The following is a 26878-nucleotide window of genomic DNA, read 5'->3' on the forward strand; positions in this document are numbered from 1 at the left end:
TAGGCAATAGATGTCTATCATTAAAATTGAGTTATTTTCATATTATACAATGTTTAGGTATCATTAAAATGACCTCGCAAGTTCCAATAGACTAAAAGCTCACATTTAAAGTGGAAAAAAGAACAAACATATCGTATGTTTAAGAGCTTATTTTTTTTTTACATCTCGTATTCATCTCAAGTTTTATTTTGATGTGGAATTTAAAAGAAATTGGATGTTTTTGTCACAGTCATAGTTGGAAAGGTCACAGCATTTTATGGTAGAAGACCAGTGGCATGAGCATTGGGCATCCAAGCTCCTCTGCTGTGCAATCTTACGCAAGTCACTTCACCTCCCTTGAGCTCATTTTTCTCTCCAATAAAGTAAGAGAATGAGAGTGACTGGACTCGAATATGTTTCCATCTTTTATATTCCAAGACCTCATGCTTCTGAGACTCTGATGGGCACATCAGAAGCATGGGCGGCATCCAGCACTCATCATACAGTGAACCCATGTTCTTTTCTTCAGCCAACTTGGATGAAACCAGTTCAACTCCCTGTATAATGAGTGAGGGCCTTCAGTGACAGGTAAGATTTCCTGAGCACTTACTATGTGCCAGACACTGACTGTGGTAGATGGATTGTAAAAACTGTCCCGGTTTTCCGATCTAAGCTGGTCCCCACGCTCTTTGTAATGTGGCTTTGCAGCTCCACCTATCACACGGTGAAGTGTATATCCGCACCCTCTGAATCTGGCTTGGCTCGCCTTGTGCTTTGGCCAATAGAATGTGACAGGCATAATGATGTGCCAGCTCTGAGTCTAGGCTTCCCTGCTTGCTCCTGGAACTCTGCTCCTACCAGGAGAACAAGCCCAGGTTAGTCTGCCAGAGGATGAAAGCACATGTGAAGCAGAGCGTTCGCCTGAGTTTCCTAGTCACAACGCCAGACATGTAAGAAAGCCCAGCCAAGATTAGCAGTTTCCTAGCTAACCCACATTTAGCCACAGAAGCATGAGTGAGCCCCATGGAGCCCAACTTAGCTAAACCTCCAAGCTGAAATAACACAGAGTTATTGTTTTAAGCCACCAAGTTTTGGTATGGTCTGTTACTCAGTGTCATTATGGCAATAGATAACTATTACTCTGCTCGAAACACGTCACGTGGTTTTCTCATTTACTCCTCACAACAGCCTTATATGAGAGGTATTATTATTATCCCACTTTAGAGATAAGGAAACTGAGGCACAGAGAGATTAACTAATTTGCCGAAGGTCACAAAACTACTGTACTTTACACATCATAAAACACCATCGATTGTAAGACGAACCATTATTTTATATACCACTGAGAAAGAAAGAGTGCAACTAAAAGACGCACCTGAATTTCAGAGATGTCAAAACATGAAAAAGCATTGCCATGGTTTCATGTTTCAGTGCTTGCCAGGGGGTAGGTGGAGGGAGGGATGAATAGCTGGAGCACAGAGGATTCGTAGGGCAGTGAAACTACTCTATCCAATGTAGAACACCAAAAATAAACCCTAATGTAAATTATGGACTTTCGGTGATAACGGTTGTTAACGTAGGTTCATCAACTGTAACAAAGGTCTTCCTCTGACGGGGACGTTGACAATGAGTGAGACGCCTGTATGGGGACAGGGATTATGTGGGAAATCTCTGTGCCATAGCCTCAATTTTGCTGTGAACCTAAAACTGCTCTAAAAACTAAAATCCGTTATTTGTTTGTTTGTTTGTTTTTTAAGTGAAAACAAAGAAATACATCTTAGAATTGATGAAATGAGGGCATAAGTGACGGGGCCAGGTTTTGGGCTGGGTACTTTCAGTTATTGGAATAATGTAAGGCACTTGAGTATTTAACTGGAGTTTTTAATCGGTAGTTTGGGAATTGTATCTACCTTTTTCAGTTCTTTGGAATGGCAGATGATGTGTAAGGGCCTTCTCTAAAATACCTTTTGTTAGTACTCCGGGATTTACATTTTTTTCTCTGCCCAGTTCTGGGAACTGAGCTATATCCCTTACGCTCTAATCAGGACTTCTATTCTTCTCTGTATACTTCATTGCCTGCATTATTTCATTAACATTTCCTCTTTCTGAATCCTTCTCTGGTTGGTTGGTCTCCTAAAAATTCCTCCCATTTATCTATGTCTCTTAAAAGAAATTAGATGCTCACTTACTAAATATAGTATTAATGAGACCTAATCACTAGTGCTGAATTAGATTAATTACCTTGCTTGTTTGGAATGTGACACTCATCAATCAATTAATATTCCACATATGTGTGATTGCCCCATTGTATTCCCTAAGACAGATTAGTCTGACCATGGCTTTTGGAGGTAATAGACCAAGATCAAATATTGCTTATTTCTGCCACTCACTATTTATATAACCTTGGACAAGGTACTTAACATCTTTGAGATTCAGTGTCCTCATATAAAATGTATATGAACACACTCCAGCCTGTATCTTTCATGTTTTGTTCAAAGGAACAAAATCACTGGAGAAAGATGATATAAATACAGATTTTATATAGATATAGATATATAGATACAAATACATAGATACATAGATATACAGATGTATGATGTATTCCATAGATTTGATCTCATACAATTGCGGGAGCTAATGAGAGCAGTGAGGTGAGGCTGTTGCTTTTTGTCTGCTGCTGCAGTCTCCAAACAGCAGAGTTGGCAGTCTAGAAGAGGAGATGAACACGAAGCAGGGAAATAAGGGCAAATAGGAAACTGCGAGGCTAAAGGGAATCCATGAAGATGTTCTGAAACTCACATTGGTCTCTCACTGTCTCCAAGCCTCCAGCATCAAAGATGGGAGTATGCTGCTGAATAAACTGCTCACTTCTCACTTTTTAAAGGCAGCATAATCTTCCAGTGGGCGTACGAAGGTCAGACAATTAAGTTTGCAAACTCATCCTAGAAAAAGTCCTACGTAACTTATTGCTGAATATCACTATGGTCACATTTGAAGTTCTCCCCTTGGGAAGCTATACACCAACACCAACACCTAGTCCACCCTGCAAAGCAATTTTGGAACTCTTTTTCTGAAATGGCCATCAGAGCTGTCGTCAGATTACTTTTGATGTCCTGAATGTCATCAAAATGTCTTCCTTTCAATATTTCCTTTATCATTGAGTAAAGAAAAAAGTCACTGGGGGCCAGATCAGGTGAGTAGGGAGGGTGTTCCAAAACAGTTATTTGTTTACTGGCTAAAAACTCCCTCACAGACAGTGCCATGTGAGCTGGTTCATTGTCCTGATGCAAGAACCATGAATTGTTGGTGAAAAGCTCAGGTCGTCTAACTTTTTCATGCAGCCTTTACAGCACTTCCAAATAGTCAACTTGGTTACCTATTTGTCCAGTTGGTACAAATTCATAATGATAATTCCTCTGATATGAAAAAAAGGTTAGCAACATCATAGCAACAAATTCACATACTTAATTGTTAGACCTCGTATATACCACATTTTCTTTACCCACTCATCCATTGATAGACATGAGGTAAATATACACTTGGGACAAAAGAGTCAGTGAAACTGAAGGCGGAGATATGGCAGCTGCAGGAGGCGCTGCAGATCTGGCTGATACCCCATTCCAGAAGGTGAACCCACATATCCTCAGCAATGCACATGAGCCACAGCAGTGCTGGCGGCCCTGCATTGCGTGTTGCTGGATTTAGCAAATAAAAATATACACTGTCAACTAAATTTGAATTACAGATAAATAACAGGTAATTTTTACGTATAGTTGTGTACCAAATATTGCATAAAGACACCTTTTTAATATAAATATGTCCCATGTAGTATTGGGACATAATTATACTAAAAAAATAAAAAATAAAAAAAGAAATTTGTTTATCTGAAATTCACTGGCCTATAGAGTATATAGAGATTATTATGGCTACTCTACTTTTATCTTCCAAATCACACTTAAAAAGTCTTCTTGTGGGCAAATCAAAACCACAATGAGATATCACCTCAAACCTTTTGGGATGGCCACTGTCAAAAGAATGGAAAAACAGCAAGTATTAGTGATAACACAGAAAAATTGGAATCCTGGTACCTTGTTGAGAATGTAAAATGGTGCAGCTACTATGGATACAGTATGAAGGTTCCTAAAAATATTAAAAATAGAATCGTCATATGATCCAGCCATCCCACTTTTGGATATATATCCAAAAATCTCAAAAGCAAAGTCTCAAACAGACATTTGCATATCTATGTTCACTGTAGCACTATTCACAATAGTCAAGAGGTGGAAGTGACCAACGTGTCCACCAAGGGATGAGCAGATAAAGAAAATGTGCCACACACACACACACACACACACACACACACACACACACAGGACTAGTATGCAGCCTTGAAAAAGGGGATTTTATACATTGAGGACATTATGCTAACTGAAATAAGTCAGGCACAAAATGACAAATACTGTATGATTCCACTCATCTAGGGTATGGAAAGATTGACCAGGAAAATGAAAAAGCAAAAACAAGCAATATTAAGAATTTACAAGGGAATACAACTACATATGCATAGGAATAAAAACACCGCAAGGTTTTAAAAACTCATGACCGATACATTTTAAAACTTGAGAGGAAAAACTCTTAGAAAATACTGAATTACTAGAGCTGACTCAAAAAGAAATAGAAAACCTAAATAATCCTAAAACCAATAAATAAAATCACTCCTTTTAAATCTTTCCACAAAGAAGAACTATGTTAGTTTTACAGCCATGGTCTATCAAATTTTCATTTCAATTTTACACAACTTGTAGGAAAGAATAGAAAAAGTAGGAAAATTTACAAGTCATTTTGTTAGGCTAATATAACTTTAACACACATCTAGGAAAGGAAAATATATGAAAAGTAAGTTATCTCCCATATGAACATATATGTAAAATCTCCAAACAAAATGGTGACAAAAGTAAATTGATGGTTGCCAGATGGGAGGGGGGTTTGGGGGAATAGGTGAAAAAGGAAGGAATTAAAAAATACAAATTGTCAGTTATAAAAATAGTCATGGGGATGTAAAATACAACATAGGGAATATAGTCAATAATATTGTAATAAGTATGTATGTTGTCAGATGGGTACTAGACTTATGGGGGTCTTGTTATATAAATGTCTAACCATTATGTTGTACACCTGAAACCAATATAATATTGGATGTCAACTGTAATTTAAATTTTTTATAAAATTAAAAATCAAAATGCAAGAATGAATTAAAAATGCATCACGACCAAGGTGGGATTCTTACAGGAGAGGTGGTCTCGTTCAACTTCAGAAAAATCTTGCAATGTTTCTGGCAACATGGCAGGCTAGGTTCATATACTTGACAACTCCACTGAAACCAATTGAAAGTTCAAAAGACCAGCTTTTTAAAAATTATCTTCAAAGCATCAAAGGGCTGGATAAAAAGTAATTCATGTTCTGACCAGACACTTAGTGTCTGGGTGCACAGACACTGATCAGTTAAAAAGCAATGGAACATTGAAGCTGGTCTTCAACAGGAGAATAATCACTAAATCCAAGAAAATGAATTGTTGTTTTGTCACAGTTATCAAGTTATAGGAAACTAGAGCCTAAGGCTAAACAAAGTAAGGAAACAATTAGGAAACACTCTCCTCCAACCCTGGGATCCCCAAAGGGCCTCACCCTCAAAATTAGGGTGAACTAGAAATACAACTTCTATTCCACAGTCTCAGAGGTCTACACGGAAAAATGCCTGTCTGAATTGTCTCTTGACAAAGGGTAAAAAGCTTCCTAAGAACTTTGAACCATAACGAGCTTTTACATTGGTCTGCAGCCTGAGCTCATTGAATCTGGGTGGTCCAAAACCCCAAGCAGAGAATTTTGTTAAACACCAACCTGGGAAAGGGCAGAAGGGGCTGAAATGGAGTCAGATGGTAGGAAAGGACTTACTGGTGATTTATATTAATGAGGGCTCAGAGGGAAATGTGAAAGGCGAAGAAAAAGTCACACAAGTCAGAGAAAGGAGGAGCTGGAGAGGGGAGAATTTGAGAGCTAAAATCTACAATCAGATGGGGTGTACAATGGCAATAAATGGAAGATGGAAATAAGAGGATATTAATTATTGTTGGGGCCAAGAGCTATATAAAAGAAAAACACAGACTTAGAATTTTTATACAAGACATCTATGAGAATTACATTGTTGAAAGGAAGACGAAGAGGTCTCACCCCCCTGTGGCTGGAGACCACCACATATGAACAGCTCAACACGTAAAAAAAAAAAGAAGGCTTTTATTTATGACTAAACACATGTGAGACCCCCTCCAAGATTGCCTTGTGGTTAGCATGGAGGAGAAGGACCTCTTGCCAATCGGACAGGGAAGATGGGACAGTTTGATGTTCAGCAGGGGTGAGAAAAACGAACTTTGTTTGAAAAGTCATGTAAAAAGCTCCTGTTAAGGGCTATTAATAATATACACAGTATTTATCTGGTCAAATATTTAGACTCTCTAAAGTATAAAGGTATTTGTGCAGAGGTGTATAAAATCAAGGGTTTCTTTGATTACTGAAATTTTATTTTAATGGTGAGAATGTGGCTAGAATTTCTGTTGACTGCAGAGAAAGTCAGTTCCACAGCCATATGCCCCTCTCTGGATTGACGATGATGATGATGGTGGTGGTGATGATGATAAAATCCACCAATTTTTACTTGGTCATGCATCAGGCTTTAAATCTGCCTTTCCAAAGTTGTAATTGTTCATTAATTCTCTAAAATCTCCTGGAGGGTGGTGAACACAGTGAGATTCGGAGAAGGAAGACCTTCCAACTGGCAATATAAAATAGCTGAGTGGTTTTCTAGTTTGCAGCAGTGGTCCTGAGTTCCCAGCTCTATGAGACTTTGTTGTGGTCTCCCCTCAGCCATTGGAGAATGCCCCAAAATGATTGCCTTTTCCCGTTTTAAGTCTGAGACTGCCACAAAATTACGAGGTCCTTTCTGGGGTCTTCAAATCTTAAGGGGTAGCTGTGATTGAAAGAAATCCACCTTGTTTTTTGGTCATTTGGACATAGTGAAGACCTAGAGTCCACATGTCTATGGTACAATGTACAGAGATTTATAATAAGATGTGTGGACACACAAGGGTGACCCTAAGCACAGTTCAATCATAGGGGTGGTCAAGAGAATTTCACAGGGCACAGACCATCCAGGCACAAGGTAGTCTCAGTCCAGAATTTCTTTACATAGACCTGGTCTCCAAATAGAAAGACCAGGTTGATGTGGAATGTATTATTGACTTGGTAGCCCACATATATGCACAACAGGATTATGGTCAGAACAAATCTTTGTAAATAAACTTTCACATTCTCCACTTTGCAGAGAAACAGTCAGAATATGAGCTGGAGCCTTTATACGCCGTTCATGATCATTTCAGTGGCCTGAGTTCCCCCAAGTGCAGAATTACAGCTCTCACGTCTGTCCTAATCATTAGGTCACAGACCACTTGCATCCCCATTCACGGAGAAGTTAACTTAGTCTTTCCTTAACATCATACTTTCTCCTCTCCACTTTGGAAAAAAAAAGTTGATCATTGATATTTAGGATTTTACATACCTATGGAAATCGTGTCCCATAATATGAGAACCTGATCTAAGTATACAATCCCCAGCAATAAACCTATTCCTAGAGCAGATTATTTTTGATAATGGAAAGTTTTGGCCTATCCAAAGAGCAGGTATAGAATAAGCAGGATATTGGACATAAGCCCTGGATAGAAACTTCACAGTCATTTTCTGAGTGAGTGAGCGACCCACCTACCTCATGGAATTCTTTGTTGTACTGGTACTGACTTCCTGCTTTATAAGTATTATATGTGGCAAAAAGGGGGCAGAACATACAACAAGGTACTGTTCTTTGGGAAAAGAAGCTGTCTGTCATTGTTATTGCTGTTGCTGTTATTCTATTATCCCCAAATGTGTCACTTAGTGTAACAGGACAAATAAGGCCATGGGAAGCTTAGCTGGTTATAGCCAGGTCCTGTTTACAGGGAGGAGTAAGTAGCTGTGGTATAGGTAGCCTTTTTTATTCAATTAAAGTTTATTGGGGTGACAGTGGTTAGTAAAGAAACATAGGTTCCAAGTGTACAATTCTGTAATACGTCATTGATAAATCACATTGTGTGTTCACCACCCAGAGTCAGTTCTCCTTCCATCAACATATATTTGACCCCCTTTATCCTCTTCTGATATCCTCCCACCCCCTTACCCGCTGGTAACCACTAAATTGTTGTTTGTGTTTATGAGTTTTTGTTTCATTTGTTTGTCTTGTCCTTTTGTTGTTTGTAGTTTTATATACCACATATCAGTGAAATCATGTGGTTCTCGACTTTTTCTGTCTGACTTATTTCACTCAGCGTAATAATCTCAAGATCCACCCATGTTGTTGCAAATGGCACTATTTCATCTTTTCTTATGGCAGAATATTCCATTATGTATATATGCCACATCTTCTTTATCCAATTATCTATGAATTTGACCTCAAAGGCAAGGGAAGTAAAAGCTAAAATAACTGAATGGGACTATAACAAACTTAAAAGCTTCTGCACAGCAAAAGAAACCATCAACAAAATAAAGAAGCAACCAACCAAATGGGAGAAGATAATTTCAAACAATGCCTCCGATAAGGGACTAATATCCAAAATATGTAAAGAACTCATACAACTCAACAACAAAAAAACAAACAATTCAATTTAAAAATAGGCAGGGGACCTGAATAGTTATTTCTCCACAGAGGACATACAGATGGCCAATAGACATATGAAAAAATGCTCAACATCACTAATCATCAGAGAAACGTAAATAAAAAACCCAATGAGATATCACCTCAGCCCAGTTAGAATGGTTGTCATCAACAAGACAAATAATATTAGGTTGGTGCAAAAGTAATTGCAGTTTAAAAGGTTAAAAATTGCAAAAACTGCAATTACTTTTGCACCATCCTATTGACAAGTGTTGGAGAGGCTATGGAGAAAAAGGAATCCTCATCCACTGTTGGTGGGAATGCAGACTGGTGCAGCCGCTATGGAAGGCAGTGTGGAGGTTCCTCAAAAAATTACGAATAGAATTACCATGTGACCCAGCAATCCTTCTCCTGGGTATCTACCAAAAAAAATCTGAAAACATTTATCCATAAAGACACATGTGCTCCAATGTTCATCGCAGCTTTATTTACAGTGGCCAAGACATGGAAACAACCAAAGTAGGTAGTCTTTTTAAGATCAGAGCTACAATTTGTAGGTTAGGAAGTTCGGCAATTAAGTGTCAAGGAACAGAACATGGTGACAATGTGACGGCACGACACTCTGTGGTGGAACAGCATTTGCAGCTGGATCACATCAAAATTTTCCCATTTAAATACGACCATTGGCTAATTCAAGAAATAGAATTCTCCTGGATATTAAATAATTCTTCTAAATTAAATAAACAAAGCTAATAAACAAGGGAAACCTAGTATCTTTGATGAGATGTAAGTGCACATGATTATTTCTTAAAATCATACATCTAAATATATTATTTGGGGCCGACCCAGTGGCTCTGGTGGTTGGAGCTCCATGCTCCTAACTCCAAAGGCTGCTGGTTCAATTCCCACCTGGGCCAGTGCGCTCTCAACTGCAAAGGTTGCCAGTTGGACTCCTCAAGTCTTGCAAGGGATGGTGGGCTCTTCCCCCTGCAACTAAGATTGAACACGGCACCTTGAGCTGAGCTGCTGCTGAGCTCCTGGATGGCTCAGTTGGTTGGAGCGCGTCCTCTCAACCACAAGGTTGCCGGTTCGACTCCCACAAGGGATGGTGGGCTGCACCCCTTGCAACTAGCAACGGTGACTGGACCTGGAGCTGAGCTGGGCCCTCCACAACTAAGATTGGAAGGACAACAACTTGACTTGGAAAAAAGGCCTAGAAATACACACTGTTCCCCAATAAAGTCCTGTACCCCTTCCCCAATAAAAATCTTTAAAAATAAATAAATAAATAAAATAAATAAATATATTATTTAAATGGACATTTCAAATTAGTTAAGACTGTGAATCCATTCAACCAAATTCTCCCATTTATTATTAGCATATATAATACTACACAAGCACAACTTCTATCTGAATATGAAAATACAAATTCTAAAGATCCAAATCAGGCATTTCGATACTTAATTCTAAATCTTCTCAAGTTAAAGAAAACATCAACTCACTAAAGAAATTTGTTATCATACTCATTCATTGACATTACTAAAAGAGATTTATGCCAGAAGGATGTTGTTTGTCACTGATGTGACTTGTTGGACCTAATTTTTGTTTGTTACATCAGTGATTTTGTGACTCTAAAAAGACCCATTAGGTGTCTTCCGTGGATTCAAATTATCTACATAATTTCATTCTTCAGTCAACTAACAGTTGTTTCACTGAAGTTTATAAACTTCAAGTTATGTAAATACTTAACTTAATATCAAGTTATGATATTGTCTTTCTCCTGCTGACTGTAGGGGTCTTCAGAGTTGAAGGGATCCTGAGAAGTAGAACTTTAAATTCTTTGGATCTGATGGCGCTTGTATTTTTTTCATTCTTAGAACCACAAAACTCCTTAAAATGCTAATGTACATGTATTAGTTTACATATTATATCATTATATATAATATATTACTAATAGATATGTCTATACCAAATTTAACTTGAATATTTCGTGTCAGATTTAAGGTCAGAACTTATGGTATCATTCTACTCATATTCCCTTCAAGTAAGAAAATACATTTACCTGAAGTATTTGCTTTTTTTTTTGTTTCTATACTGTTTAACAATAAAATAAATTAGTTGATAACACTAACATGATTGAATAATAAGGCTCAACACTTTAACTTTTCTCTTTTGTACAAAATGACATACTAATGGTTTTCAGATTTAAAGTGTGTCAGTTGACTAGAGCCATTATCCTCCTTTGGTGCTCAAATTGTCTCAAGTACACCTTAAATTGGTTCCTGTGGTCTTTTGACATAATCCCATTAATCTTTGGGAGCTTCCTAACTTTCTGGCACAACTAGGTGCTCTGGTGTCATATTGAAGCTTCCAGCTCAGACATGGAATCGACGGTTTCTCCACAAGATCCCATTCTCCTGGGCACAAGAGTGCATTACAGATTGACCTTATTCCTGGGCCCTGTCAATGAAGTGGACTAAAAATGACATATATCCCCCACAGCATGGCCTGAATGCATTTGTTCAGCTTTACTGATGTAAAATTGACAAGTAGAAATAGCATATAATTAAGATGTACAACTTACTGTTTTGATACAGGAGTGTGTACATTGAGAAACAATCACTATAATTAAGCTGATTAACATATCCATCCCCTCGTAGTCACCATTTACTTTTTTTTTTATGGGGAGTATGCTTAAGATCTATCCTCTTAGCAAATTTTAAATATGCCGTACAGTACCCTTAACTACAGTCAGCATGCTGTATATTAGCTCTCCAGAACTATTCATCTTGCATAAGTGAAACTTTGTAACCTCCGGCCAACATCTCCCCACTTCCCCTCCACCTCCCCTCTGGTCACCACCATTCTATTCTACTTCTGTGAAACCATTCCCGGTGCCACAGATAAGTAATATCATGCAATATTTATCATTCTTTGTTTGACTTATGTTACTTAGCATAATGTCCTCCAGGTTTATCATGTTGATGCAAATGGCAGGATTTCCTTTTTTTTAAAGATGAATAATATCCCAATGTTCTGTGTGTGTGTGTGTGTGTGTGTGTGTGTATCTGCACTCCTATTCTCATTACCATATTATTTGTAATAGTCAAGGTATGGAAACAACCTAAATGTCCATTGATGAATAAATGTGCTAAGAAAAGGACAAATAGTTTAAATAGGAATGTTATACCATTAGAAAGATTAATATGAATTCATGTCATTCCACTATGGATGATGAGGACAAATTTTTATGGGCCACTAACAATCTCAACCACAGTCCATTTCATCTAAACTACTATGTAACTTTTCTTAAGTTTTAAATAGGTAATTAAGTGGAGAAACACTGTATTCAAATACTGTTCTAATTACATTTTTTAAAAGATGTTAAAAGTTTCTGAAATACGTTAATTTATACTTCTCTTACAAAAGCAAAACCTATCTTTCTGAAATGTTTATTGGAATATTCCTTAGATGACGTTCAAAATTTTTTCAACTTACTGAAAATCAAAAATCAACGGCATATATCTGTCACAAAATAATTTCCTTTCATACCTATTAAAACAATACTGAAAAATATTTTAAAACTTTAAGCTGATTAAAAATAATTTATTTTAATAGCTTTATGTGGGTAATATAATATCAATTATTTAGAAAACCTTTATGGCCTCTCATTTCCATGTTAATTTTAGGTGAGCCACTTCACACAATGAAATGTTATCCAAGTGAGAGGAGAAATACTGCCACGAGAACACAATGGAAATCGGCGACTGACAACATCAATTCCTTAAAGCCCTCAACGTGCTGGTTCAAGTTAATTCATGTTTTCTGCAGCAACACAAATAAGTAGAATTGGTGGAATAAATCAACAAATGCTTATAAATTTAATCCAGTAATGTGATAGATGAAATCACGTTGGTAATTCTGTGACACCCCTCTTATAAACAGTAGTGCCTCCTCCTTTGAATATGGGTGGGCCAGAGGATTGTTTGACCAATAGAATATGACAGAAATGACAATGTGCTGATTTCCAGACCTAAAGATGGGCAGTTTCTACTTCCTGGTCTTTTGGAACACTGGTTCTTGGAGCCCTGAGCTAGCATGTAAGAAGTCTGATGACTATGCTGGAAAGATTAGGAAGTCCTGAGACTACATTGAGAGGGAGAAAAAATCAACTGAGCCCCAGTGGCTCAGGGGACTTCCAGCTGCCCCCACCAAGACATCAGACACATGAGTGAAACCCTCCATGAACTCTCCAGACTAGACTCCACCAAGTGAACCCAGCTGGTACCCCACAGAATAGAATAATCACTCAGCTGAGCCCTGTCCAAACTCCTGACCCACACAGATCATGAACATAATAAATTGTTTTCACAAACCACAAAGTTTGCAAAATTCATTATACAGAAATAGGTAACCAGAAAAAGTAGATAGAGTTTTACGTATTTAAAATGGGAACTAGAAACTCTATTTCCAGCAATATTGTAGGCTACATATTCTGAAAAATTTCCCAGCGCAGAACACTAAAATACTGGATAATCATTTTGTTTCAAATTATTTTAAATGCATAGCTAAGCTCACAAGAGTATAGAAAATAATGCAGAAGTGAAGGGGCTCAGGATAAATTTGTACTAGTAAGCAGGGGCTAAAGCTAGCAGCTGCCCAAAGACACTGGCTCCAAAAAGCAAGAACCTTGGGTTTTAATAGCTGAGAGCAAGTCTTGGGCCTTCACGAAACAGGGGGAATAATATAGGGAGATCCTGAATAACTAGGGATATAACTAGGAAACTGCTTCTGGCCTTGAGCGAAGGAAAACTCTAAAAGGATTTTTCTTCTGAGTATCTGTTAATGGTAGTTCTCAATAGATTTGAGGTTCCAATTCAAAACTACTTGCGTGTTCAAAAAAGGCTAAGAAACTAATTTAAAGTGGTCTGAAACTGGGAACAGTTCTGGATACCTAACAACAGCAAAGGGAAATCCCCTCTAAGGGGCAGACACTTGATAGTGATTTAGTAGAGTTTCTACAGATAAGGGAAGGGGTGGCTGGAGCTGACTTGCTCGGACTGGCAAGAGCCAATTCTACTTATCTCTTCCCAATTCCACATTCAGCAGCACCAAATGGGAGTTTAAATTGGCTAGGTGGGAGTATTTGTACCACAGAAATTGGTAAACACCACAAAGTGGGGCCTTTAATCGGAGCCAGTTCAATGAGTACAACACTAGAAAAAGGCTCCAAATACTGAGCTCCACAACAAATCACAAACGGGAATAAGTAGAGAACAGCACAATTAAGCTCCTAAAGGCTTCATAAAACTGAATTATAGAGAATATAAAGTGAGAATCTTTCATATGCTTACAGAAAAGAATCACCAACATGGGCAATCAACAAGACATTATAAAAAGCGATTAATATATTTGGAAAATAATTTAAGGTTGTGGAACAATATGATAAAGGGATTTCAGAATCTTTAATTATTCAGTAATCTTGTCAGATTATAAGTTATCAGCTGGAGTCTACCTCTAAGAGAAAAGTTAACTCAGCAGTACTCCCACCAGCTGCAATTCTGCCATTGTTCCTTGCCCTGTTTTAGGAAATATGCTTCTGGTGCCACATTTTTTACTCACTGCTCAAATGGAAGTATTGCTGTATTTGATGAATCAAAACAATTCCTGCTTTTGGGCTATTTCTGAATTTTATTATGAAATATATCATCCTTACAAATATTACAGACATTACTATAATGAATACCCAGGTATGATATTGAGATATAGTAAGAAATATTTATTTGGTCTTCCTCGCCCGCTCCTAGCACAGGGCTCCTAAAACCTTTGAAATTTTATGAGTGAAAGGAGTGATATAAGTCATTTGTTCTAATGAGACCACTCTTAGCGGGCCCCTAGATAGCTTCAGGATGGGAGGCTGGTGGCCAGAAAGAACAAACCTTGATTCGAAGCTTGGAATCCCCACATCCCCGGAGTGAAATTGTGGGATCCTATCCCATACATAACTTTTAGGAGGTTTCTCATACTGCCTCGTTTGACATCTTCTTTAGCAATGTACAAATATGAGAGTTACACCTGTTCAACATTCTCTCTTATACTTGCTACTGTTAGTCTATTTAATTTTAGCCATTCTAGTGAATGTATGCTGAGTGATCTCTCATTGTGGTTTTAATTAACATTTCCCTGGTAACTACTGTTGGAGAGGACCTTTCCATGGACTTATTAAACTTGGCCTCTCTTCTTTTGCAAAGTTTCTGTTCAAATCTTTTGCCCACTCAATGCAGACTGGTGCAGCCGCTATGGAAGGCAGTGTGGAGGTTCCTCAAGAAATTACGAATAGAATTACCATATGACCCAGCAATTGCTCTCCTGGGTATCTACCCAAAAAATCTGAAAGCATTTCTCTATAGAGACACGTGTACTCCAATGTTCATTGCAGCTTTGTTTACGGTGGCCAAGACATGGAAACAACCAAAATGTCCTTCGATAGATAAATGGATAAAGAAGTTGTGGTATATATACACAATGGAATACTATTCGGCGTTAAGGAAAGATGATATAGGAGCATTTGTGACAACATGGATGGACCTTGAGAGTATAATGCTAAGTGAAATAAGTCAGACAGAAAAAGCAGAGAACCCTATGATTTCACTGATATGTGGTATATAAACCAAAAACAACAAAAGAACAAGACAAACAAATGAGAAAGAAAAACTCTTAGACACAGACAATAACTTAGTGGTTACCAGAGGGTAAGGGGGTAGGGGGTGGGTGATGAGGGTAAGAGGGATCAAATATATGGTGATGGAAGGAGAACTGACTCTGGGTGGTGAACACACAATGCGATTTATAGATAATGTAATACAGAATTGTACACCTGAAATCTATGTAAATTTATTAACAAATGTCACCCCAATAAATTTAATTTAAAAAAAAAATCTTTCGCCCACTCATTACTGGACATCTTTTCTTGTTCATCTTATTATTGAGTTATTAGTTCTTTATGTATTCTGGATACACATCCTACCTATATCAGATATATCTATAGTGGGGACATTTTCTCCCAGTCCATGGCTTACCTTTTTATTTTAATAGTATCTTTCCAAGAGCAAAAGGTTTAAATTCTTATGAAGAGAATTTAATTTACCAGGTATTTTTCATCTATAGATCATTATTATGCCTATCTCAAGACCAGGAAGGGAGTTTTACAGCTTTGTGTTTAATGTTTTACTTATATTTGTATAAAAAGCTTTATACTGATTTACTCCTCGTACATTTTTATGTATGGTGAGAGATAAAGGTTAGGTTTTATTTCTTCACTAAGATACTCCAGCTATTCTAGCACCATTTGTTGAAAACACTATTCTTTCCTCTTGATTACTTGACATATTGTTGAAAGTTAATTGAATATAAACATGATATATATAATTTATATACATTATATATAATTTACATACATTATATATTTATATATTATGTAATATAAATATTATAATTTAATATAATATAAATATTGTATATAATATATATATATATATTATATATATACAAAATAAAACAATTCAGTTCATGAACTCATCCTAGAAAAAGTGCTACATGACTCATTGCTGAATATCACTATTGTCACCTTCGAAGTACTCCCTTTGGGAAGCTATGCACCAACACCAGCCCCTAGACCACCCTTCAAAGCAATTTTGGAACTCTTTCTCTGGAATGGCCATCAGAGCTGTCATCATATTAACTTTGATGTCCTGAATGTCATCAAAATGTCTTCCTTTCAATATTTCCTTTATCTTTGGGTAAAGAAAGGAGCCATTGGGCGTCAGATTGGTCGGTACAGAGGGTGTTCCAATACAGTTATTTGTTTACTGGCTAAAAACTCCCTCGCAGACAGTGCCGTGTGAGCTGGTGCATTGTCGTGATGCAAGAGCCATGAGTTGTTGGTGAAAAGTTCAGGTCGTCTATCTTTTTCATGCAGCCTTTTCAGCACTTCCAAATAGTAAACTTGGCTAACTGTTTGCCCAGTTGGTACAACTTCATAATGAATAGTCCTTCTGGTATCAAAAAAGGTCAGCAATATCGTTGCAATAAGTTCTCGAACTTGTCACACCTTGTTTGTGTGCGTGTGTGTTTCTGAACTCTATTTTATTCTACTAACCTATTTTTTTCATTTTAATGTCATTACTATGCTACCTTGACTACTGTAGCATTATGGTAAATCTTCACATCACATAATGAAGTTTTTCAAGATATTTTGGAGGGGTATTCTGACTTCTTTTCTTTTCTATATACAGTACTCTTTAGCATCAACATGTCCATTTCTACCAAAAAAAAAAAAAAAAGTGTTCTGGCATTTTGATTGTGATTGCACTGAAATTAGAGGTCAATTTAGAGAGAAATGCCATCTTAACAATACTCAGCTTACCAACGCATGGACGCATGAATATGACCTCTCTCTCAATTCACTTAGGTTTTAATTTCCCTCAGCAGTGTTTTCCTATTGTACAGGTCTGGTAAGTATTTTACTAAATTTATGCCTAAGTGTTTCATGTTTTTAGGATACTATTTAAAATAATACTTTAAAATTTTTTATTTCTGATTGTTCCTTGCTAGTATTTAAACATTTAATTGATTTTTACATTTATATCCTGCCAATTTGAACATTTATATCCTGACAACCTGTTCAACTTACTTTTTAAATATATTCCCAAGATTTACATGACTTTAGATGTCTTTAAAATTTTTATTTCAATTTCCAATTGTTTTTTACTGATATAAAAATTGTGAGTACTGTGTTAACTGTATCCCACAAATTTTGGTATTTTTTTTGCTTTTTCATTCAATTCAAAGTATTATCTAATTTCTTTTGTGTTTTACTCTTTGACTCATGAATTGAATTTCCATGTATTTAGGGACATTCCAGATGGCTTCTACTATTGGCTTCTAATTTAATTTTGCTGTGGTCAGACAAGGTATTATATATGAACTGTTTTTACTCACAAGAGTTCTGACACCAAATGTGTGTGCGTTTTTTTTCTCACACCAACCAATTCCCCAACTCTCCAGATACTAATCAGATGTTCTACCATTTGATTCAATGCTGACATAGCTACTCAGAATTAGTACAGACCACACAGGTTAAGGGCTTAGTCCCACAAGACAGCTTCCACATCAGAGGCCAATCACAAATCTCAGGCCTCTGGACACCTGACTGACTGGCTATAAATCACAGGTCGTCCCACCCCTCCTCACATTTGATAACTTGCCATAGTGTCTCAGAGAACTCAGAGAAATACTTTAGCTACTATTACCAAATTATTATAAATGACTCAAGAACAGCCAAATGTTAAAAATGCATGAAGCAAAGTCTGGGGTGAAGGGGTAGAGAGCATCCATGCCTCTCTTGGTACACCCCTTTCCTAGTACCTCGGTGTGATCAACATTAAAGCTCTCTGAACCCTGACATTTAGGGGGTGTTAGGGAGTTTTCATTATGTAGATAGACATGATTGATTAAATCACTGGCCATTGGTGAGTAACTCAATCTCTCCCCCTCCTCTTCTGTTTCCAGAGGTTTGGGTGTAGAGCTGAAAGTTTTAACCCTTTAATCATGCCTTGGTCTTTTTGGTGACCAATCTCCACCCACCAGTCATCTCCTTATCATACGAAAGACACTTTTATTGCTTGGAGATTCCAAAGGTTTCAGGAGCTAGGTACCAAAAACCAGGATAAAGAGCAAATACATACTTTGATTCATGCTACAATGTATGATTTTATTCATTAAAATGTAGTGATGCTGGTTTTATTGACCAGCTTGTGATCCATGTTAGTGAATGTTTTGTGTGCACTTAAAAAGAATTGTGTTTTGATTTTGTTGGATGCAAGTGTCCATTAGGTTAATTTGGGTAACAGTTACCCAAACAGTGGTTAACAGTTTGTCTTCTATATCCTTACCAATTTTCTGTCTACTTGCTCTATCAATTAATTAGTGGGAGCAGATAGTTGAAATCTCCATATATAATTGTAAATTTGTCTAGTTTTCTTCTTGTTTCTGATAGTTTTTGCTACATGAATTGTAACACTGTTACTGATATATGTTTATTGAGGATTTTATGTCATTTTGATGCCAGAATCCCTTAATTATCATTAGGACCTCTAACTCTTTACTGCTGATATTTCTTGTTTTGAAGTCTGTTTTATGTGCTATTAAAATAGCTGTTCCCACTTTCTAATTTTAGTGTTTGGATGGCATTTTTTTAATCCTTTTCCTTTAAATGTATCTATAATTTTACTTGTAAACTGAGTTTCCTATAGACACCATGTAACTGTGTTTCCCCCAAAATAAGACCTAGCTAGACAATCAGCTCTAATGTGTCTTTTGGAGCGAAAATTAATATAAGACCCAGTCTTATATTATATTGTATTAAATTACATTATATAAGACCGGGTATTATATTATATTATATTATATTATATTATATTATATTATATTATATTATACCTGGTTTTATATTATAGTAAAATAAGACTGGGTCTTATATTAATTTTTGCTCCAAAAGACACATTAGAGTTGATTGTCTTGCTAGGTCTTATTTTCAGGGAAACACGGAATTAAGAGATACTTTTTAATTCTACTCTGACAATCTCTATCTTTTAATTGAAATGTATTGATCACTTATATTTAATGTAGGTATTGATATGGTTTGGCTTATATTGACTTTCTTGCTGTTTGTTTTTTCTTTTATTCATCTGTTCTTTACTCATTCTTTTCTTTTTTCCTACTTTCATTTGGACTGATTGGATTTTAATACTCCACTTATCTCTACTATTAGCTTATTAGTGATAGCTCTTTAATTTTTTAATGGTTGTCATAGAGTTTAGAATAGCATCTTTAATACAATCTAACTTCAAATAATATCCCTTTAAGTATAATGAAAGACACCTACAAACAACACCTACAAAAATATACTTTCATTTCCTCACTTCTGTATTTTGTGCTATTGTCATACATGAGTCAGATGTTAATTTTATATATGTTCTATACCCAATGGTATATTATCATTGCTTTAGGTAATTAATTATATTTTAAAGAAATTTTTAAATGATAAATACGAGGTGTGATCAAAACCTATGGTGAATGCGGCTGCCGAGTGCCATCAAATGGAAAGGCAGGGATCTTCAATACTGAAAGCAGCGCGTCAAACCTTAGTAACAGTGTGTGACAAGTTTCAACTGGTTCGGTGCAGTTAGTTGTGAGCTACGGTTGAGAGAAGGTGTGTTTTAAAGTGTGTCATAAATCATCCTCTACCATGACAATGCTCTATGTCACACATTGCTTCTGGTATATGGCAATTTCTGTCAAATGAAAACATTACAGTGTGTCCTCATCCACTTTATTCACTGGATCTGGCAGCTTGTGACTTCTGGCTCTTTCCCAAGTCAAAATGACCATGAAAAGTAAACATTTTGAATCGATTTAGGACATCGAAGCAGCCATGACAGCACAACTTAAGATACTCACGAAAGAAAACTTCCAGAACTGCTTCAGAAAGCAACAAGAACAACAGGCTAAGTGTATTCAAAGAGAGAGGGAATATTTTGAGGGTGATTAATCGCAATAGGTTTTTTACTATAATATTTTTTTATTTAAACATTCACCATATTATTTGATCACACCTTAAGTATTTCTTTACCCACATATTTACCACTTTTAGTGCGTTTTCTTTTCTGTGTTGATCTCAAATTTCTACCAGATAGTATTTAATATTTCTTGTAGGTATAGATCCGTCTATAAGGAGTTTTTTCAGCTTCTGTTTATCCGATAAAGTTTTTATTTTGCCTTCACTTTTGAAGGATATGTTCCCTGGATATAGATTTCTAGGTTGAAAATCTCTGTCAACACTCTAAAGAAGCCAATCCATTGTCTTCTGTCTGCCAAATGTTTGATAATTCTGATCTATTTTCTACTCTATGGATTTTATTGGTCAAACTACTTTTAAGATTGTCCCTTTTTTCACTAGTTTCTGCAATTGTGATTTATCTTGGTATTAGTGAGGTGATAGGGTAGTTTTATCTTTCTTTAGGTTCACTGAGATTTTTGCTTGTGTGTTTATACTATACATTCTATTTGGAATTTTTCAGCCATTATTTCTTCAAGTATGTTTTCTGTCACACATTCTCCACCACCCCTGATAAGATCCCAATTAATGAAGGTTAGATTGTTTGCTATTTTTCCACTGGCCACTAAGACATTTTTGTTTTCAGTTTATTTTTTCTATGATTCAGTTTTTATCTGTTTTATTGTAAAATCTTAAGTTTATTGATCTTTCTGCAATTTTTTCTGTTACTCTCATTCAGTGAAATTTTCATTTCAGAGATTTTACTTTTCATCTCTAAATTTTCCATTTTTATATCTTCCATTTCTTTTCTCCTGTTCATAGTTTCCTTTAAAAGTTTAACATAATCATATTAGTGTTTTAATAATCGTGTCTGCTAATTCCATGATCTCTGTCAGATCTGCTTTTTTTGCTATTGATTGATTTTTTTGATTCTTAATGAATTAATTTTTGTTGCTTCTTGGAATGTTCAAAAAATTTTAATAGTATACTAGACCTTTCGAATGTTACATTTTTGAGTGAATGAACTTTGTTGTCTTTTTTACAAGAGCTGAGCTTTGTTTTGGCCTTTTGATACCTGTTTTAAAACTCTGACAGGAAACTTATATGTTAAAGATAGGGCAAGACCTTTGTGTGAATGGCAATTTTCCTTAGTATCTCTCCCTACTATACTGATCAAACCTTTTTAAATATATAAGATCTTTGTTTTTAAAAGAACTCCCAGTTATACTTGAGTTTATTTGTGTACATTTCTATTCCTTATCAAACAAACAAACAAACAAAAAGAAATAAACAAACAAAAAACAAAGAAGGAGAAGATGAGGAAGAGGAGAAAAAGAAGAAGAAATAAAATAGCTAATACTAACATGGGACTTACTATGTGCCAGGCTCTATTCTCAACCCTTTATATGAAACAACTTAATGTCCTTAAACAACTCCACATAAGACAGATAGGACCACTGCATTCACCTACCAGAACTTGAAGGAAAAGCCCAGACAAGTTCACTTCCCGAAGTTCACAGAGCTAGTAAAGTGGGGATTTTACCCCAGGTAATATGGTTCTAATCACAGCATTATAGGCACTTTCTGAACATGTCCCTATATTAGTTTGCTAGGGCTGCCATAACAAAATACCATAGACCAGGTGGTTTAAGCAACTGATATTTAGTTTTCATAATTCTGGAGGAAGATAGAAACCCAAGACAAAAGTGCCAGCAGATTTGGTTTCTTCTGAGGCCTCTCCTTAGCTTACAAATGGCCATCTTCCCACCGAGTCCTCACATAGCTTTTCCTGGGTGCACACATACACTTGATGTCTCTTTCTCTTCTTATGAGGAGAGCAGTTATATTAGATTAGGGCCCCAGTCTTATGACCTCATTTAACATTCATTATCTCTTTAAAGACTCTATCTCCAAATACAGTGAATGTAGGAACACAATTCAGTCCATCACAAACAGTCTCTAAATCTTCAGATGGAAATCTAACCTCAGAAAACTGGGTTCATGATGCCAGAATAAATCACTTAGGTAAAACAAATGCAGAAAACAGTGAAAAACACACAAAAATACCCTATTCAGAGGTGGACTGGAAATCCTTCAGGATTTATAACCTAGAAAGGCATCCTTGCTGTATATACATCATTGTGTTTTTGTGAAAAATGAAAAAAATAATTAGCTAATACATACCTAACATTATATGTCTTCCTTCATCCTTCATCTTCCAGCAAGAAGCACTAATTTCTAACTGGATAGATACTCTCACATGATTACAAGAAGGAATAAAAGAAAGCAAATAGCATTTAATGGTCTACAAGATTTATTGCACTGAAAATTTAAGTCAAATTGTAAGCTTAAAAATTATAATAAGGTCCATAACTCTATTATTGCCCTGAGTTATTGCCCTGAAGCCTCAAATTTTATTTTCTAAAAATCTGAGTCATGAGGGATATTTTCAAGAACAACCTTACTTTGTTTATAATTTTTTAAATGTACGTATTATACATACCTTAGCTTTACCCATTGTTTTGCAAATTAGTCATTTACACATTCTGAAAATATGCATGCCTTGTGGGTTAAGCTTAGCACCTTGAGCTTTGAGAACCTCTGAATATGTCATTTTTCAATAGAGATTTTATTTTAAATAAATATGCTTTCCTATTATGAACAGGTAATGCCAGCTGCCTCAAAATGACAAGGAAAAAAAAAAACAACTCAATGCATCTATTAAAAGCAAAGCTTAAAAATACATTATTTCAAAGTCATTCCAAGTAGCTAGTACCTACAACTCTAAAATTAAGCAAATTTACGTAGTCTAATACATTTTCATTTCTTAAAAGAGTCATATAAAGAAATTGATTCTTCGTAGAATGTCATACTTTGGACAATCATTTAAATTAATGTTCCATAAATGACAATTAATCTTATTTAGCAGATTAGTTTATATAATTAGTTTACATACACATGATTGGAACAATAAAATGCTCTCAATTATGTAATTGTTCACAATTAGAATATTAAGTCACTGCCCTAGTTTTTCAATTTCCAACCAAATTGTCTAATAATTATTTGGTGTTTACTTAGGTTACGTTTTTATTGCTAAACTTAGATATCTACTTGGAAAGCTCAACTATAATTTGTTTAATGGGGGGAAGAAGATAAAACATTGAGGTTAATGTCAGTGTAGTTCAATATGTCAATGTTAGAAATAGATGCCAAAGATTTGACTCCTTTCTGATAGCACCCTAAAACCTAAAAAGAAAAATAATTGTATATATATATATATATATATATATATATATATAATACATTATTATTCATTTTAAATATATTTATTGATAGATAGATAGATATAGGTGATATATATATAAGATGATATATATATATGTATATATATATATATCATCTTAAAAGACTTATCCACGTAAAACACAGATATATTAGAGTTTCTTTGAATCTGACTTTAAAATCTATGGTAATTCTACATCCTTTGTCTCTGACAGTTATATCACCAGAGAAGAATTATTGTATCAGAATTACTGTCTCTTTCTCTTCTTTCTCTCCTCCATCTGCTGCTGTGATTCTTTCTCCTTCAGTCCTGTTCTACTTTCCTTTCGTCCCCTTTCTCCTTTTCTTCCCTAATGTCAAAAAAAAGCTTAATTAAACCACAGCTACTACACCTGACACCCTAGAATTTCATAATTAAAGGCTTTACCTTCACAGAAATATCTGTCACAGCCACAGCAGGAAATAACGGATTTTGGAATATTATGGTAGTTACGTTTAATCTAGAATGTTTCTGGCATCAAACAAGAAAATTCAAATAAGCAAGAATTAGTCGTATTTCAACTTTATTCCATGAATAAGAAATAAATACTGCAAATATGGAGATGTCATTTTCAAGTTTAGCATTTTAAGGTCTATTTTAAGGCTCTATGTGAAGGCTTTGGAAAACAAGTAGCTACTATGGGGTCAGTTGTGCCCCCAGTTCCAAAAAAGTTATTTGTTATCTAAATGCTGGGTATTTACAGAGATAATCAAGTTAAATGAAGTCTTTAGAGTAGGCCCTAATCTAATATACCTGGTATCCTTATAAGAAGCAGAAATTTGTATACAGACACCATGCACACAGTGAGAGCCCCATGTAAACATCAAGGAAGACATCAGAGTGATGCATCTGAAACTAAAGAACACCAGATATTGCCATCAAACCATCAGAAGCTAGGGGACAGATATGGAACAGATTCTTCCTCAGAGTCCATAGAAGGTTCAAACCCTGCCAACACCTTGATTTCGGAATTCTAGCCTCCAGAACTGTGAGACAATACATTTCTGTTCTTTAAGCCACTCAGTTTGTGGGACTTTATTACAGCAGAACTGACAAACTAATACAGTAGCTAACATTATTTCTATTTTTTAGCGTTGGGTTTTCTAATTCTGATCATGTTTTCATTTGGCTTGAAGACTCACTGCTACCAAGGAAATAAAAAACAGAATGTGAGCAGAAGTAGGACTGTTACATTATAACAGTCATTGGTATTACTGATATACTTCAGCATTATTGTGTCAAAAAAGCAAAGGCTCAGAATTTTAAAGTGACTTCTCCCAGACGCAAGGCTGATATAATACCCCAAAAATATCGGTTAATGTAATACATCATATCAATAAACGACAAACACACGTGATCATCTCCATGGACATAGAAAAGTCATTTGACAATAAAACAAAACAATTTCTCACAATAAAAATAATCAACAAACTAAGAACAGAGGGAAATTTCCTCAACTCAATAAGCCTGCAATAAAACCACAGGTAACATCATACTTAATGGTGGAAGATCAAATGATCACACTCATACTTCCCAATTTTAAAACTGACCACAAAACTATAGTGACAAAGACAATATGATAGTCTAACAATAGACATATACTCGTGGGTTCTAGGAATAGATTAGAGGGTCTGGAAATAAACACTCATTTCTATGGTCAATTGGCTTGTGACAAGGGTGCCAAGATATTCAATGGGCAGTGAATAGTCTTATGAACAAATGGTTCGGTGACAACTGGATAGGTACAAGAATAAAGCTGGAACCATCCCTCATACCATACACACAAATTAACTCAAAATGGATCACAGTCCTAAATGTAAGAGCTAAAACTACAAGTCTTAGAAGATAATACAGGAGCAAACCTTCATGACCTTAGGTTAGGAAAAGCCTTCCTAGATATGACATCAAAATCCTAAGCAATAAATAAATTAGACTATTAGTCAGGGTTCTCTAGAGAAATAGAACCAACAGAATGTATACATCTACAGAAAACAATTTCTATAAACAGAACCAACAGAATGCATATGTATATAGAAAGAAAGAACAAGGAATTGGCTTATGCAATTATGAAGACTGAGAGGTCCCCAGATCTGCAGTCAGCCAACTGGAGAACCAGGAAGGCCAATGGTGTAAGTTTCAGTTCGATTAGCCACAAGACTTGAGACCCCAGAACAGTTAATGCTTCAGTTCAAGTCCAAAGGCAGGAGAAGACCAATGAGCCAGCTCAAGCAGTCAGCAGGAAGAGTTCCTCTTACTCAAGGGAGGGTCAGCCTTTTTGTTCTATCCAGGTCTTCAACTGATTAGATAAGAGCTACACACAATGGTGAACACAATCTGCCTTACTCGACCTATGGATACAAATGTTCATGTCATCCAAAACTGCCCTCAAAGACACACACTTAATAATGTCTGACCCAATATCTGGGCACCCCCTTACCATGGCTAAGTTAAGTTGATATAACATTAACCATCACATAGATTTTATCGAAAATTTAAAAAAAAATGTTTTATAAACATTGTATCAAGAAAGTGAAAGAAAACACACAAAATGAGAGAAAATATTTGTATATCACATATCTGCTAAAGGACTTATTCTCAGTAAAGCATTCTTATAACTTTACAATAAAAGGTAAGTAACCTATAATATCCCAAATTTATAAAAAACTCACTCAACTCAACTCCAAAAAAACAAACAATTCAATTAAAAAATGGGCAGAGGACGTGAAGAGATATTTTTCTAAAGAAGACATACAGATGGTAGACAGACATATGAAAAAATGCTCAACCTCACTAACTATCAGAGAAATGCAAATAAAAACCACAATGAGATACCACCTCACCCCAGTCAAAATGGCTACCATCAATAAATCAACAAACAACAAGTGCTGGCAAGGATGTGGAGAAAAGGGAACCCTTGTACACTGTTGGTGGGATTGCAAATTGGTGCAGACAGTATGGAAAACAGTATAGAGGTATCTCAAAAATTTGAAAATGGAACTACCTTATGATCCAGCAATTCCACTCCTAGGTATCTATCTGGAGAAATCCAAAACTCTAATTCAAAAAAATTTATGCACCCCTGTTTTTATTGCAGCACTATACACAATAGCCAAGACATGGAAACAACCGAAATGCCCATCGATAGACGACTGGATTAAGAAACTGTGGTACATTTATATAAAGGAGTATTACACCGCCATAAAGAAGAAAGAAATCTTACCATTTG

The sequence above is a fragment of the Rhinolophus hipposideros genome, assembly GCF_964194185.1.
Source record: "Rhinolophus hipposideros genome assembly, chromosome: 1".
Classification (NCBI taxonomy): domain Eukaryota; kingdom Metazoa; phylum Chordata; class Mammalia; order Chiroptera; family Rhinolophidae; genus Rhinolophus; species Rhinolophus hipposideros.